Source organism: Scyliorhinus torazame, chromosome 17 (assembly GCF_047496885.1).
Source record: "Scyliorhinus torazame isolate Kashiwa2021f chromosome 17, sScyTor2.1, whole genome shotgun sequence".
In the NCBI taxonomy this organism is placed as follows: Eukaryota; Metazoa; Chordata; class Chondrichthyes; order Carcharhiniformes; family Scyliorhinidae; genus Scyliorhinus; species Scyliorhinus torazame.
The window spans coordinates 142,128,267-142,146,596 of record NC_092723.1 but is presented as its reverse complement, the minus strand read 5'-3'; the positions used below and the strand labels follow the sequence as shown (position 1 = coordinate 142,146,596).

Sequence of the window (18,330 nt, the reverse complement as noted above, 5' to 3'; positions counted from 1 at the left end):
CGGAATTTCTCCAAATGGAGAAAATTAAATTTGCCATCCGAGGGTCAGAAGGAGGCTTCCACAAAACGTGGGAGCCATTTACTTGGTTGTTTCAAGACCTGTTTGTAGCCAACAACTAGGAAACAAAAGAACAGGAGGAGATAGCCACGATACAGTAAGGAAGAGGGGCGCTGGAAAGAGTGGGAGGGGGGAACAGGGAAACATGGAACTTAACCAAGCCCAACAAGAGAAATATGAGACACAAGTGGGGGGGGGGGGGGGCGGGAGGGGGAATGCAACAACCTGAGCCAAGGGGGGAAAAAACAAAGAGAAAACCGATGGGGAGCGAAACGCAGGGGACCACAATCATCACTGCAAATACTGTAAGGAGAAAAAAGAAAGGAAACTGTGACTTATGTATGCAAATAGTTGAAGCTGATGTATGTGTAAATGCCTAGTTATCACACCCGTTACAATAGATTCTCGCATGCTCCAGGTCCTCAGGTTTACTCCTTTAAGTGCCAACTTTATACGCCTCTCTCTTTGATCTAATAGAACCCTATACTTCTAGGGTGACACCGTGGCGCAGTGGTTAGCACTGCTGCCTCACAGCGCTGAGGACCCTGGTTCGAATCCCGGCCCCAGGTCACTGTCCGTGTGGTGTTTGCACATTCTCCCCATGTCTGCGTGGGTCTCACCCCCACAACCCAAAGATGTGCAGGTTGGTGGATTGGCCAAGGTAAATTGCCCTTAATTGGGGAAAAAAAATCCTTTCCATCTCTTGTTATCCCAAAGGGCGGGGAGTTTCCGAAATGTGCACAGGAGAATTTTCCACATCAGTAAGTTTCCAGCCCAATGAGAAAGGGACGGTTGTTGGATCCGGTTCTGGGTGGGTCAAGTGGCTCAAGTGTCAGTAGAGGAACATTTAGGGGACAATAATCATGGTATCATAGAGTCTACATTAGCTACGGAAAATGGCAGGGAACAATCTAGAGTAAAAATATCTAATTAGAGGGAGGTCAATTTCAGTGCTTGAGCATGAATCCATAAGACATAGGAGCAGAATTGGGCCACTCGGCCCATCGAGTCTGCTCCGCCATTCAATCATGGCTGATATGTTTCTCATCCCCATTCCCCTGCCTTCTCCCCATAATCCCTAATCCCCTTAATCTATTTTGGGTAATTTGGAATTAAAGATTGGCAGGCAAAACTATATCAGAACAAGGGGCTACTTTTAAAGAGATTATTAGGTACAAGCAAAGTACATTCCCACAAGGAGGAAAGGTAGGGCAACTAAAGCTAGTACTCTCTGGAAGGCAGAGGGATAAGGGGGCATATGACCATTGTCAGCTTGATTGATGATACAAGTGAGAACCAGATTGAATATAGAAAGTTCAGAGGGGCAATGGTAAAGGAAATAGGAGAAGCAAAGAGAAAATATGAGAAAAGGCAGGCAAGTAACATAAAGGGGAATCCAAAAGTGTTCTATTGGTATACAAATAGTAAAATAGTTCTGAGACAAGGAGTGGAGCCAATTAGGGATCATAAAGGTGATCTATACATGGAGACAGAGTGCATGGCTGAGGCACTAAATGAGTACTTTGTATCTGCCTTTACCAAGAAAAAATATGCGAGGGAGGAGATAATTGAAATACCAGATGGGCTAAAGAACAATGATAAAGAGGAGATATTAGAAAAGCTGACTGTACTTAAAGTTGATAAGTCACCACAACCAGATGGGATGCATCCAAAGATGCTGAAGGAAATAAGGCAGAAATTTCAGAGGTACTGGCCATAACCTCCCATTCCTCCTAGGCTGCAAGGATGGTGCCAAAGGACATGAAAACTGCAAATGTTATACCTTAGTCCAAAAAAGGTGTGTAGATGATCCCAGCAACTACCAGTCAGTTTAACCTCAGTGATGGAAAAATGTTTGCAAATGATTGTTTGCAAAATTACCAATGAGGAATAATTAAGGAAAGCCAGCATAGATTTGTTAAAGGCAAATTATGTTTAAGCAACTTGATTGAGTTTCTTGATGAAGTGTCAGAAAGAGTTAATGAGGATAATGCACTTGATGTGGTGCCTATGGATTTCCAAAAGGTACTTGATGAAGTACAAAGAACAAAGAACAAAGAAAAGTACAGCACAGGAACAGGTCCTTCGGCCCTCCAAGACTCTGCCGACCATGCTGCCCATCTAAACTACAATCTTCTACACTTCCTGGGTCCATCTCCCTCTATTCCCATCCTATTCATGTATTTGTCAAGATGCCCCTTAAATGCCACTATCGTCCCTGCTTCCACCACCTCCTCCGGCAGCGTGTTCCAGGCACCCACTACCCTCTGTGTAAAAAACTTGCCTCGTACATCTACTCTAAACCTTGCCCCTCGCACCTGAAACCTATCCCCCCTAGTAATTGACCCCTCTACCCTGGGGAAAAGCCTCCGACTATCCACTCTGTCTATGCCCCTCATAATTTTGTAGACCTCTATCAGGTTGCCCCGCAACCTCCGTCGTTCCAGTGAGAACAAATTGAGTTTATTCAACTGCTCCTCGTAGCTAATGCCCTCCATACCAGGCAACATCCTGGTAAATCTCTTCTGCACCCTCTCTAAAGCCTCCACATCCTTTTGGTAGTGTGGCAACCAGAATTGAACACAATACTCCAAGTGTGGCTTAAATAAGGTTCTATGCAGCTGCAACATGACTTGCCAATTCTTATACTCAATGCCCCGGCCAATGAAGGCAAGCATGCCGTATGCCTTCTTGACTACCTTCTCCACCTGTGTTGCCCCTTTCAGTGACCTGTGGACCTGTACACATAGATCTCTCTGACTTTCAATACTCTTGAGGGTTCTACCATTCACTGTATATTCCCTACCTGCATTCGACCTTCCAAAATGCATTACCTCACATTTGTCCGGATTAAACTCCATCTCTCCACCCAAGTCTCCAAACAATCTAAATCCTGCTGTATCCTTTGACAGTCCACATTGCTATCCGCAATTCTACCAACTTTTGTGTTGTCTGCAAACTTACTAATCAGACCAGTTACATTTTCCTCCAAATCATTTATATATACTACGAACAGCAAAGGTCCCAGCACTGATCACTGCGGAACACCACTAGTCACAGCCCTCCAATTGGAAAAGCACACTTCCATTGCTACTCTCTGCCCTCTATTATTTAGCCAGTTCTGTATCCACCTTGCCAGCTCACCCCTGATCCCATGTGACTTCACCTTTTGTACCAGTCTACCATGAGGGACCTTGTCAAAGGCCTTACTGAAGTCCATATGGACAGCATCCACTGCCCTATCATCTTTGTGACCACTTCGAAAAACTCTATCAAGTTAGTGAGTGTTGTGGGAAAAATCAACCACTTCAAAAGTCAGACTTACTGTGATCAGATAAATGCAGTTTTATTGTTACACAAAGCTTCGGGAGAAAGCGTATGTACCCCGCGGTACAGTAGCCAGCCTTTCTCTCGGTTTGAATGGCCGTCATTCATTTTATACTTTGGGTTCACAATGAGCCCAGATACAAAACAATTATCACCTTGTTATCGTTAAACAGCCACTTCGGGTTCACAATGAGCCCAGATACAAAACAATTATCACCTTGTTATCGTTAAACAGCCACTTCGGGTTCACAATGAGCCCAGATACAAAACAATTATCACCTTGTTATCTTTAAACATTTTATAGATTGTACATCGCTATTTGTAAGCATTTTGCCATTTACACATGGCCAGTCAAAGAGGTTTTACAGGTTACAGGCAGCAGCAGGAAGGTAGTGTCGATTGTCCCTTTGTTTTAGGAAATGGCCCAAGACATTCGTATTAGCATATCATTGTGTATACCTTGGCTGAAGTCAGCTTTATTCAAGTGGTGTACCGCATTTATGTATTTCTTAATCTTCCTGTCTGGCTTCCTTTGTCCTGGATCTGTTCCTATCTGTCCTACTGGCACCCCGCTGGACTCCAGGCATCAGTTATGTCTGCTTTATTCTCTGTGTCTCCATCTTGTGTGTCAGGCAGCCATCTTCTGTGCCAAGTGCCCTTTTCCCACTTCAGTGAGACATGACCTCCCCTTCACAAAACCATGCTGCCTCTCACTAATATGTCCATTTGCTTCCAAATGGGAGTAGATCCTGTCTCGAAGAATTCTCTCCAGTAATTTCCCTACCACTGACGTAAGGCTCACCGGCCTGTAGTTCCCTGAATTATCCTTGCTACCCTTCTTAAACAAAGGAACAATATTGGCTATTCTCCAGTCCTCCGGGCACATCACCTGAAGACAGTGAGGATCCAAATATTTCTGTCAAGGCCTCAGCAATTTCCTCTCTAGCCTCCTTCAGTATTCTGGGGTAGATCCCATCAGGCCCTGGGGACTTATATACCTTAATATTTTTCAAGACGCCCACCACCTCGTCTTTTTGGATCTCAATGTGACCCGACTATCTACACACCCTTCTCCAGACTCAACATCTACCAAGTCCTTCTCTTTGGTGAATACTGATGCAAAGTATTAATTTAGTACCTCGCCCATTTCCTCTGGCTCCACACATAGATTCCCTTGCTTATCCTTCAATGGGCCAACCCTTTCTCTGGCTACCCTTTTGCTTTTTATGTACGTGTAAAAAGCCTTGGGATTTTCCTTAACCCTATTTGCCAATGACTTTTCGTGACCCCTTCTAGCCCTCCTGACTCCTTGCTTAAGTTCCTTCCTACTTTCCTTATATTCTACACAGACTTCGTCTATTCCCAGCCTTCTTGCCCTGACAAATGCCTCCTTTTTCTTTTTGACGAGGCATATAATATCTTGCGTTATCCAAGGTTCCTGAAAGATGCCGTATTTATCCTTCTTCCTCACAGGAACATGCCGGTCCTGAATTCCTTTCAACTGACACTTGAAAGCCTCCCACATGTCAGATGTTGATTTACCCTCAAACATCTGCCCCCAGTCTAGGTTCTTCAGTTCCCACCTAATATTGTTATAATTAGCCTTTCCCCAATTTAGCACATTCACCCTAGGACCACTCTTATCCTTGTCTACCAGCACTTTAAAACTTACTGAATTGTGGTCACTCTTCCCGAAATGCTCCCTTACTGAAACTTCTACCACCTGGCCTGGCTCATTCCCCAATACCAGGTCCAGTACAGCCCCTTCCCTAGTTGGACTGTCTACATATTGTTTTAAGAAGCCCTCCTGGATGCTCCTTACAAACTTTGCCCCGTATAAGCCCCTAGCACTAAGTGAGTCCCAGTCAATATTGGGGAAGTTGAAGTCTCCCATCACCACAACCCTGTTGTTTTTACTCTTTTCCAAAATCTGTCTACCTATCTGCTCCTCTATCTCCCACTGGCTGTTGGGAGACCTGTAGTAAACCATCAACATTGTGACTGCACCCTTCTTATTCCTGATCTCTACTCATATAGCCTCACTGCCCTCTGAGGTGTCCTCCCATAGTACAGCTGTGATATTCTCCCTAACCAGTGGCGCAACTCCGCCTCCCCTTTTACATCCCCCTCTATCCCGCCTGAAACATCTAAATCCTGGAATGCTTAGCTGCCAATCCTGTCCTTCCCTCAACCAGGTCTCTGTAATGGCAACATCATCATAGTTCCAAGTACTAATCTAAGCTCTAAGTTCATCTGCCTTACCCGTAATACTTCTTGCATTAAAACATATGCACTTCAGGCCACCAGACCCGCTGTGTTCAGCAACATCTCCCTGTCTGCTCTGCCTCAGAGCCATACTGGCCCTATTCCCTAGTTCTCCCTCAATGCTTTCACCTTCTGACCTATTGCTCCGGTGCTCTGCCATACCAGTTTAAACCCTCCCGTGTGACACTAGCAAACCTCGCGGCCAGGATATTTATGCCTCTCCAGTTTAGATGCAACTCGTCCTTCTTATACAGGTCACACCTGCCCCGGAAGAGCTCCCAGTGGTCCAGATAACGGAAACCCTCCCTCCTACACCAGCTGTTTAGCCATGTGTTTAGCTGCTCTCTCTTCCTATTTCTAGCCTCACTGGCACGTGGCACAGGGGGTAATCGCAAGATTACAACCCTAGAGGTCCTGTCTTTTAACTTTCTGCCGAGCTCCCTGAACTCCTGCTGCAGGACCTCATGCCCTTTCCTGCCAATGTCGTTAGTACCAATATGTACAATGACCTCTGCCTGTTTGCCCACCCCTTCAGGATGCCCGCTACCCGTTCGGAGACATCCTGGACCCTGGCACCAGGGAGGCAACATACCATCCTAGAGTCTCTTTCACGTCCACAGAAGCGCCTATCTGTGCCCCTGACTATAGAGTCCCCTATGACTATTGCTCTTCTGCGCTTTGACCCTCCCTTCTGAACATCAGAGCCAGCCGTGGTGCCACTGCTCTGGCTGCTGCTGTTTTCCCGCTGATAGGCTATCCCCCCCGACAGTTTCCAAAGGGGTATACCTGTTCGAGAGGGGGACAACCACAGGAGCTTCCTGCACTGACTTCCTGCCCTTTCTGGTGGTCACCCATTTCTCTGCCTGCACCTTGAGTGTGACCACATTTATATAACTGCTATCGATGACGCTTTCCGCCACCTGCATTCTCCTAAATGCATCCAACTGCTGCTCCAACCGAACTATGCGGTCTGTGAGGCACTCCAGTTGGGTGCACTTTCTGCAGATGAAGCCATCCGGGACGCTGGAAGCCTCCCGGACCTGCCACATCTCACAGTCAGAGCACTGCACCCCTCTAATTGACATTGCGTCAATTAATTAGTATATTAAATTTAAAAACTAAAAACAAAGTTACTGTTAACTATATGTTTCCTAGCACTAGAGTTCTACTATAAATGTGAAAGCTAAATACGATACCCCTCTAAATTATAATTGAGTAATTAAGTAATTATGTTTAATTAGTTTAACAATGCTTAATTTTTAAATTTAGTGTAGCTTTCCAACCAGCCAATCAGGTCACAGCTTTACTGTGATGTCATTTCAGTTCCCCCCCCCCCCCCCCCCCCACACACACACAATTTGAAAAGGTAATAAAAATAAATACAAATCACTTACATTTCCAGGTTCTCAGATGCTCTCTGGTTCTTTCCCTGCAGATTAGAAGTTACAGGCCAGAAGAAAGAGAGAGAACAAAACAGTAGGGAAAAAGCACCTTCTCCCACTCTGCACCGAATTACCTCACTGCACCAAATTACCAAGTTCCAAATTCCCACTCTGGATGTGTCTCACTCCGGCTGTGTCTCCTTGACTTGCACAAAGTAAAGTGCTGCATAACAGGTTTGTCAGCAAGGTTGAGGCCCATGTGATGAAAGGAACAGTGCTGGCATGGATGCCTAAAGTTGGCTGATTAACAGAAAATGGTAAATAGTGGTGAACGGTTGCTTATTGGACTGTAAAAAGGTACACCGTGGTCCCCCCAAAGACCAGTACTCGAACCACTGCTTTTTTTGATATATATCAATGACTTAGTCCTGGATGTTGAAGAAAATTTCAAAATTTGCAGATGTTACAATACTTGGGAAGTATTTTGAATGGGCAGGAATGTAACAGATGAAATTAAATGCAGAGAAATTTGAAGTGGTGCGTGGTGCTAGGAAGAACAAGTGAAGATGATACAAGCTGAAGGGTAAAATTCAAAAGGGCTGCAGGAACAGAGAGACCTGGGGTATTTGTGCACAACTATTTGAAAGCGGCAGGGTAGATCGAGAAGTCGGTTAATGGGGCACACGGCTTTACAACTCAAGACATAGAGTTCAAAAGCAAGGAAGCTACGATGGAACTTTATAAAACATTTGCTTCGCCTCAGTCGGAGGACTGTACCAATTCCAAACTCTGCACTTTAGAAAAGATGTGAAAGCATCAGAGAAGGTGCAGAAAAGATTTATGAGGAACTTCAGTTACATGGTTAGGTTGAAGAAACTGGGGTTGTTTTCCTCCTAGAAAAGAAGGGTGAGAGGAGATGTGACAGAGGAATTCAAAACCACGAGAGTTCTGGACAGAGTGCATAGAGATAAATCTATCTATTTGACAGAGCGCTCCAGAACCAGAGGACACACTTTAAATTATTGGCAAAAGAACTAAATGTGACCTGAGAAAGCATTTTTTAATATAGTGAGTGATTAGGATCTGGAATGAACAGCCTAAGAGGGTGCCGGAGGCAGATTCAGTTTTGGCTTTCTAAAGAGAATTGGATGATCACCTGAGATTAAAAAAAATAATAATTGCACAGTTAAGAGTAAAGGCTGGAAAGGGCTTCTAGCTGAATTGTTCTTGCAAAGAGCTGATGTGGGCTTGGCCTGCCTAATTGCTTCTATCAGTGCTGTAACCATTCAATGTGGAAGAATTTTGGATTTGGGCCCACACATACCTAAGACAGCCAGTTGGTTATTTTAAGATAGTTTATTAAGAAGCAACAGTTTAGATATTATGCATTAACCAATTGGACAGAAAGAGTATATGACCCGTGACAATTGAGAGTGGTTTTCAAATCCCAGCGGATGAACAGATGGTTGGCACAAAGTGTGCTGATCCTGTAGCTTTTGATAACATCATTTTGCTCTCTAGTCGAAGCATTAAAGAGCTCTCCCCTGATTGTTTTCCTCCTCCTTTTCCATCTGAAGAAGGTGGTTGCCGATGAGTACTTCCCCCTCACCAGGTGTGCCTGAGCACTTGCTAATGTATCCTTTTTCTGGAGACTGGTAGCTTGCTCAGTGTCGATCAGCTATTCAAACCCATCTCACCAATGGCTACAGGACAGGTACCCAAAGGAAGTGCTTACCACCTCCCATGTGCGTCAACCTGCTCGAGCTCTGCCTTTTAGTTTACATCATGTTGAGGGTCATATACTGATCCTTTTCAAAAAATTTTTTTTTTGAGTACCCAATTATTTTTTCCAAATAAGGGGCAATTTAGCGTGGCCAATCCACCTATTCTGCACATCTTTTGGGTTGTGGGGGCGAAACCCACACAGACACTGGGAGAATGGGCAAACTCCATGCGGACAGTGACCCAGGGCCGGGATTCGAACCCGGGTCCTCAGCGCCGTCGGCAACAATACTAACCACTGTGCCACCGTGCTGCCCTATCCTGATCCTTTCTAAACACTTGGGTAGCTAAGGGGGCACACAAGATATCTTCCTACCAGCTTCGGAATGCCAAGATGCAGCCTGAAGCAAGTGGCCCTGATGTTTCCAAGGGCTGCTAATATATTGGAGTTTAGAAATATTTTCCAGAGATAGAAACAATGCTCTTTAGCTAATTCATAAAAATCCAACCCGATGCAGAAAATACCAGTCTATTAAAGACCCCGATTTCTTACATATGGTTCTATGAGGGTGAGGTGGGATTTGAAAAGGAAAATCAGGCAGGAATATACAGCCACCTTGAATGTTTATGGCAATTCCAGATTCAACAGCCTGATTCACAGCCAGCCCCGATTCAACATGTTGTCTCCACCAGGGGGCTCAGTCGATGTAAACATGCCTTTCTCACACAAGTTGGCTGCTGCTTATGCGATTATGGGCCATCTTGTCCTGCAAAGAGAGAAAGAAAAATGTCAGTGAGTGTGTTGCAAGGTGTGTGGATAAGGTGCTGAATTATAAAACAGAAAAACACTTCCTGACTCAACTTTGCTGGTTTTCTTCTCAACTGTGAATTTGGGATGGACACAGGCTGGGAGCTATCGCCTGCTATGGTGCTGATTGTCTTTGTATGACATTAATAAATTCAGGCTAAGTGCTGAAACTCAAGCATCAACAGAAACTTCAGCATCAGGCGTTCCATATAGTCACAGGCCTTTGAAGTTAAATATGTTTAGAGGCGTTTCATATACAAAAGGCTACCCTCCAGCAGTGTTTAATTATTTCCTTGTAAATGTGGTCATATTTGTACTTGTGCTATGAATATTTCTAATACTGATTACATTTCAGTGAGAACCTGCTTCCTTTATTGGCAGCTTTTGTTGATTACCCACTGATGTTTGATTGTATCAATATGTTATATTTGAATCTAATTATTTCCCAGACCTGCTTCTAATTGGTTCAAGCCTGACCTGTGGTGAAACGTTAACCAATCACAAGCAGGTGTGGTGCAGAGATATGCAGATGTGGCACTCGTCCTCCACTTCCCTTCTTCACCCTCATCCTCCTATACTTCATCTTTATCCTCATCCTCCACTTCTTCATTATCCGTGGTGATGTTGCTATCTCCTGAGAAATGAGACACATGCTGGAATGATGATGTGAGAGGGGGAATGGATTATCCTGCCTAGACAAGATCAATTGACCATTTGACTTGAATTCTGAAGCCTCTGAGAAGGTTTATTTCCTAATACTGCAATGTAAGGCATTGGAACATAATTATTTAATGTTGCCACCTTTTCTGTACCCATGGCAATGTCCTCTTCCTCTTTCTCCAAAGCACTGACTCACCCTGTGTTTCAGTCAATGAGACCAGTCACCCTCTGGCACCATGCTCAAGTGGTCATTCATCATGCACAGGTTTGGACAGTGAGTAACAGTAAGCTATTGCTCGGGTGCTTCTTGTTTGTTCTTCTTTATTCCTTGTTAATTCCCTTATTTCCACTTTCTTTTGTTTTTCCCGTTACATTTCTGATCCACTGATGATTTATGGACATGTGCCTTTAAGGCAGCCTGCAACTTTAATTCAAGCAGAAGGAAGCAGTGGCCTGTGCCTTTAATTCGGAAGAAGGCTGTGCTGTTTTGAACTGGTGACTGGCCGGCATCAGGGATGACTCGGTTTGATTGATTTGGCTGATGGCCAATGAATTGACCCAAAAAGCTGTGCTCTGCCCAGTAACAGGTGGTGATTGGATATTATCCCACTGGAATGTTTTTCAGAGCTACGAGGTTCAAATTTGGAATGAAATGAAATGAAAATCACTTATGGTCACAAGTAGGCGGCTTGAAATTAAGTTACTGTGAAAAGCCCCTAGTCGCCACATTCCGGCATTTGCTTTTACTTTTGATTTTAGCAACACAGAGGTGGAAGATCCAGCTAACTCCTCTCCAGAAAGCTGTTGCTAAGCCTCTTCCAAAAAATATCCAGCTAACTCTCTCTCCAATAATCCTGTGGGTGTTGGATTCTTGAAGACTGGGCCTGAAGGCAAGTCACAAACTGAGAGCAATGTCTGATGAAACAGGGACTCTTGTCTCTCCAGGAAAATTGTGAGTACAGGCTGCAAAACAAATATTGTGATTTACAAGTTTACTGTGGAGAAAGCCTGCAAGGAACCATCATCGGAAGCATCTTTTCTCGTTCATCTATGTTTCTTTTCCCTTTTCTACCTCTCTGTGTTTGTCTGTCTTATATGTGTGTAGGGTGTGTGTGGAGGGTGGGGTGGCAAGTTAAAGTAGACGTTAGGTACTTATTAATATTTAACCAACTGTATCTGCGGCGTATTTCACCATTATTCTTGTTATAAATAAACTAACCAAAGGGAAAATGCTGGAAAATCTCAGCAGTCTGGCAGCATCTGCAGGGAGAGAAAAGAGCTAATGTTTCAAGTCCAGATGACCCTTTGTCAAAGCCACAGAGCTTTGACAAAGGCTCGTCTGGACTTGAAACGTTAGCTCTTTTCTCTCCCAACAGCTGCTGCCAGACCTGCTGAGATTTTCCAGCATTTTCTCTTTGGTTTCAGATTCCAGCATCCGCAGTAATTTGCTTTTATAAATAAACAGTAATTGTGCTTCAACTTACAAACCTGGAGGCTGTAATTATTGGGCAGCCAAGGGGGAATGATTGGTTAATTCACTTATGTTGTGATTCCGGGGCATGTGGGGCTGGAATTGACCACGCACTTGCCCAGGATGTCGTAACACTATATACTGCGGACCTTACCCCTATCCCCTATGACCCTTCCCATAATGGACCTTCACACAAGGAGTTCCGAGCAGGAATGGGAACCTTTTCTTGACATTCACCCTCACTCTCCACCCCCCCCCCCCCCCCCCCCATCCCACTCCACGCCACCCCCACATCATATCCCAGCTCAAGATAGCTCAGTGCAATTCTGGAAGCTCAAGCATTCCCTTGACTGTGACCAGCTAACTCAGCACTGATCAAGGACCTTTCCTAGATGTGTGGGTCACTACCACACTAAGCAGTGCCCAGTGCTGTAGGTGCCTGGAACCTGTGGAACTGCAGCACCTGTAAATCAACATGTTAAGGAAAGAAGGGAGGAATAAATAAATCAATATATGAAATAACAAAACAAACAAAATTTAATTTTCTTAACCCAGAACATCTGAGGAGAGCATCTATGTAGCTGAGCAGCTGCTCATTTATGGCTTTGTCAATAAGAATGCAACTTTACTCTCCCATTTTATACTGCATAACATGCACTAAATAAAGTACCTCCCATTAAAATCTGCCAGTTGTAAAAATAATTTATCTGCAGATCAGCCATTTAGTTGGTAATGAGAAATCCACTTGACTGAATATCACCAGTTTACTGGAAAACAAATTATATTGTCGTGTATCTTGCAGACTCTGACACAATGCTGGGTGCTGGCAAAACAATCCAGTTATCTAATTGAAATGAAACTTCAGAGTCATGTTTGCCTTTTAAGATTTACTCTTGGCTGCATTTAAGACAGTTTTATGCGGCCTATCAGACTCACACCAATAGTCCGTTGTAACAAGCTCTGTGTTATCAGGCATTGTTTAACTGTGGTCGATCTGAGCAGGAGCTGACACAGATTTGAAACCCTGTCTTTATTAAAAATTGCTTAGTTATGGCCACTGATGAATTAATCTGAGGTTCTGATGGTTTTGTTAGGTGATTAACTCTCTGGCTGCTGCAATAAAGGAAATGGCCAGTCTCCCAAGTTTCAACCACGATAGTTTTCAACTGGCAGAATGCGACACTTAAACGGACACTAATATTGCAGGAATAAGCACATTCAAACTGGAGGGATGATTTATTACTGGAATATTAACACTAGCATAATGAGGTACCTCCTTAAAACCACCTCTTTGATCAGTCTTGTAAGTGACTCCTTCTAATAGCTTCTTCTTTGTGTCAGTGTCCATTTTCTATTTGATTAAGCTCCTGTGACGTTTCTGGAGACATTTTCTACATTGAAGATGCTATGTAAATGCAGGGAATTGTTGCCAATAGCCATGAGCCAGAGCCTTCAGTAAAGTGCAGTTTCGTTTTTAGCACTAGTTAAAGGTTTGTAGCAGAATAACTAACCGGTTTATATTGTGTGTGGAAGTAATGAATAGTAAAGAGAGAGGGTTTATATACAGAGAGGATTATTGTCCTAAAATTACGGTACAACATAGTATTAGCAGCTGCATTGATCTGGCCTTGGTTCAAATCTGAAAAGCCTCATTAAAAATGTCAGCAGAGACACTGGGAAATTTCATAATTTCATTATTATTCAAAGGGCAGCCTTTCTGCTCAGTGCCAGCTGCACTGCACACCTTTCCCTAAGCTGTTTTCACAAGACTGATTGTTCACACTTACAGAATTAATTGTTTCAGGGCCAGATCAGGGACTGCCACCCACAGACTGTGTGTGTCTTTAGCAATAGTGAATCGACAACCCATTTTACGGAAGCAAAATGCTGCAGATGCTGGGATCCTGAAAAAAAGATAGGAATGCTAGAAATACCCAACTGGTCGGGTAGGATCGATGAAGAAGAATGCAGAGTTCGCTAGCCCCGCCAGCGGCAGGCATCGTCACGACCGGGACGAGAACCTTTGGAGAGTAGCCAAAGGCCAACTACATTACAACTTTTCCCATCCCACGACGCCTGTCATTGGTAGGCGAAACAATCCTAGCCAACATGTCAGACCTGCAACCTTTCATTAGGACTAAGGAAAGTTCGAAATGTAAAGATGAGCAAGTGAAATTGGGGATGGTCGTATGGGGCAGAAGAACCAAAGGAACAATCTGTGATAGGGTGGCGGGAAGAAGGGAATAAGTAACAAACGGGTTTCACGATTTCAAAGCCAAAGGGAGTGTTGGATAAAGACGCAAAAGATGTGTCCAGATGTGAACCGTTAAATGGCAGCCAGCCGAATGCAAAGAAAACAAAATGAGAAAGAAATAAGATGAAGAGTTCTCCTTTGCCCGGCGCCGGTACCGGGCTTCCTGATTGGGCGGAGAATGGGGTGTTGGCCGAAAACGCCGTTGTGCACCAAACTCAATCCGATGTCCGGGTCCCCCACTGGCGACAGCAATGAGCTACACGCCCTGCACTGGCAGGAGGATGCAAATCACTGATTTGTATCCATTTCCTTTTGATTCCTCCCCCCCCCCCCCTCCCGTTATGCAGCCACCCCCACAGCGGGAGATCCTCCAGACAGGATTTTGTGCAGGGGTTGCTGAGTGTGACCCTGATGTGGTGGGCACCATGGTGGGACAAGGGTGTGAGTGCAGAACTGAGGTACCACCCAAAGTCCATCGGAAGACCCTCAGCCCCCACAACATGATTCCTGCCACCCCGCCTGACCCTCATGACCACCCCATTCTTCCATTCAATTTCACACAGCAATACATTGCTAGCCAGTGATTGACAGTTGTATTACTCCAGAGACAGATGTTTTGCTGGATTGTTGACCTATCTTCCCCTTCATGCTTGAATGCATCACAAGTACCTGGCTTCGATGCTAACTGAAATGTTTATAAACACTCTTGCTATGATTGACAGTTCCTCCTCACCACATCAAAAGCAACTAAGGAGTGTTTGGAGCCCTGGATGGTGAGAAGGGAAGAGGTAAAAGGATAGGTGTTGCATCTCCTGCACTTGTGTGGAAAGGTGTCTCAGGAAAGAGAGATGGTATTAAGATTGACTGAGGAATGAACCAGTGTGTCATGTGGAGGGAATGGTCTCCTTGGAATGCAAAGGAAGACATGTTTGGTGGTGGCATCGTGCCCAAAGTGGCAGAAATGGCAAAGGTTGATCCGATGAATTTGGAGGCTGGTGGGGTGGAAAGTAATGACAAGGAGAACCCTATCTTGGTTCTGAGAGAGAGAGAGGGGAATGAGTGAGGGTAGAAGTCTGTGAAATAGATTAGACGTGGCAGAGGGCCCTGATAACCACGTTGGGCACAGTTGAGGGAAAAGGAAGGAAAATCAGAAGCATTAGTATAGATGGGTCGGACTGGAATAATGAATGTTCCATATATTCTTCAAAATGCAAAGATAACTCAGACCCATGCAGGTACCCAGATTGTTTAGTTAGATGAAGTGAGTAGAATTAAAGGAGTTGTTGTTCATTGTGAGAATATAGTTAGCCAGGCGGAGGAGGATGGTGGTGGATGGGGACAGGTTGGGTCTCTGTTCAAGGGAGAAGCAGGGAGCTCTCAGACTGTTCTGGTAGAGGATTGAAGTGGAGCGGGATTTGATGCCCATGTGAAGGGGAGAAGATCAGGGTCAGGAAACTGGAAACTGTTGAAGTGACATCGGGCTTTGGAGGAGCCAAGGAGTCGCAGACGTAGGTAGGAAAGGACTGGATATGGGATGGAAAAATGGAGTTAAGGTAGGAAGACATCAGTTGAGTGGGGCAGCAACAGACTGAAATAATGGATCTACAAGGACATTTGACATCCCATCCCACTAGTTGCCAATTCGTCATCACTCAACACCAATTTCACTCCGAGGTCTATTTACTGACCTGGGCTGCTCCTTCAAAGCTATTTAGTCAGAAAATGTATTGCCCAGTGCCTGTTGATGGGCTGTAACTTCCAATGGAATGGCAATTGAGCCAGGAAGACCTGGGTAGTGGAGCATGCTCCCAAGGCCTAGCATTGAGCACAGCTCAGTTAAAGGTGCATAAGTGACACCCCTTTTTTATGGCATTAGCTGCCATAAACCTGGGGGTGAATTCTCCATCCTGGGATGCCCGAGGCATGTTTTCCAATGGGAATCGTAAAATCGAGGTTCATGCCAGCCCACCCCCTTGACCCACCAATTTGCATCCATTTAGCGGGCCTAACACCCTAATCTCCAGCCCTCGAACACAACAGGTGAGGCACTGGTCTATCCAAGAGCCAAATGTGGCCTTGATACTAAAATGTGCACATCTATATAACATTGCACTGGCACCTTCTCTATTCCACTGAGAAAATAAATGGTGATGGAGTTGACATGGTTTCTACTAATTCATAGTGCTCACTGGGATATGTTCTTGCTATCTTCTGATCAGGTTGTTGTGGCCTTAAACCTACCATCTTCTCCGTTATAATAACACCCACAATGCTGAATGATAATTGGGCACTATATTTTGTAAAGCTTGTATTGGACATGCTTGTCGATTGCTTTGTTTATAAGATATTAAAATCAGTCTTCGAAACTGTTAAATGAATTCCTGTCAGTTCAAGTTCCATCTTTTTTATTCTGTCTCTTCATTTTAGCATCCATTTGACCTTCTTGCTAGTTTTCTGCTCCTGTACTTCCTGAACTTACATACAGTAGCAAATGTTCTCATTCTCCTGGCATTCCAATATTGGCACAGGTCTCCCTTTAACTTAGTCCTTTTCCAAATTTCAAACTGTGGAGCTCTTCCCTTCGTTCTTGTCTTCCTACAGGCAATTTATATGCTTTTGAAACTCAAAGGTGCACATGAACATTGTGCAGGCGGTTCATTCAGAGGCTTCTACAATGGGATTCACTGGGTGGGTGCCATATAGACAGAAGATGGGGTCCATGGAGCAGGATTTACAACGGGTGGCAAATGAGGTGCGTGGGGTGGGGGATAGGTTTAGTTGAGTGGGCTTTGCAATGACTGAACGAAAGAGTTTGTCAAGCAGGTTTTGGTATTTGTCGGCAGGTTCCGCAACAGGAGGGCCATGGTGATCATTGGATGAAGGATGGGGCCTCGCGAACAGTGTCTCAAAATGGGCGGCGATAAAGTAATTTGGGTGGGATAAAAAATACGTGTGGGTTCGTCGGGCAGTAGTCGGGTTGGTCAAGCGGGTTCTAGGATGTGAAGTGATGGGGTGCGACACACAGGTTCTACAATGGGGCTCGCTTCAGGAGAGTGGTCCTCCAAAGGTTCTCCATCTTTTGGTTTCCAGTTGATGGTCAATGGAGTATGTTGGGTGGACTGTGGGTTCAGTCAGGCAGGATCTGAAGCAGCCACACAATGTGATGCAATGGGTGAGTTCTTCTCTGGGTGGGTGATAGGGTCCGTTAGAGTGCAGCCTACAGGTGGTGAAGGAGAATTAACCCCTTCTCTTCCGTTCTATTCTTTTCAAAGTTATGTCCATTGCTCTAGGTTTCTCTCTGAATTCTGACCTCTGAATTCAAAATTACTTTTTGGAATTATCTGTTTATTTGAATTGAAATCATGCTACAACAAAAAAAATCCCAGTACTATTTTATCATCTAATGTGTTTAATTTGTGCTTTCATACCATTGAATTGTTTGCAGCAAAAATAAACTCATTCCAATCAGCAGGAGTGGACTTGCTGAACACTGTTCTGGGGCTGTATTCCAGAGATTCTATGTGCAGTAAATTCTGAGACCAGCTGATGCGAGGGAGAACAATCTTCACATTTCACAAGATCAAATATTTACTGTGATTCTCATTGAATTTGTTACAGTTTGGGTTTAGAAAAGGACTCATTATAGTCATAGAACCCATGCGAGCAGAGTGTTGTTTTGACATGTTTTGAGCATTGCGTTAAATACATTTATAATGGGTGATGACAGAGGGACGTGAGGTGCATTAGAATAGAGCGAGCATTCAATTAATCTACGAGGTTTGCTGTACAAGTTTCCAGTGTTATAATACAGCGACTCCTGTGTTCAACACTCAAATGTAAGATCAGCAGACCAGCATAAGAATCCTTCCATTTAACACTCTCTGAAATACCAACCCCCACCCCCGACACACTCCACCCACAGCCCTTCAAATCCCCCCCCCCCCCCCCTCCAAATGCGCTTTATATAACACGCTCATTGTAACACTCTATAAGACAACCACTGTGGAACATTGTTTATCAAACCCTCACTGGAATAACCCCCCCCACCCGCCAATCAATTTAACACAGTGTATAACACCCCCTCACTGTAGCGCTGTGTATAACACCCCTTTACTGTGCAGTAACTGTGTAAAACACAGTCTTATTGTAACACTTTCTTTCTAACATATCCTTGCAGTAACACTGTTTAATACACCCTCCACTGTTGCACTCTGCAGAACATGATCTCGCTGTACCATCCTGTGGAACACACCCTGGCTGAAAGGTTTGCTATGAAACATATCCTCACCATAATTCTCTACATAACACATTCACTGTCACACTCTCTTTGTAACATTCTTTGTATAACACGTCCTCATTGTACCAGTCCCACAATAAAATACCC

General features: G+C 44.4%; 1 long non-coding RNA gene across 2 annotated transcripts in view; it reads right to left on the bottom strand.

The window, feature by feature from the left end:
• Positions 1–8,404: 8,404 nt before the first annotated feature.
• LOC140393583 (uncharacterized) overlaps positions 8,405–18,330 on the bottom strand; it is a 256,854-nt gene continuing 246,928 nt past the window's right edge. For both annotated transcript variants that reach the window (XR_011935677.1, XR_011935678.1), the window contains one exon: positions 8,405–9,520. This is a non-coding gene — a long non-coding RNA (uncharacterized lncRNA). The remainder of the gene's footprint in view (positions 9,521–18,330) is intronic.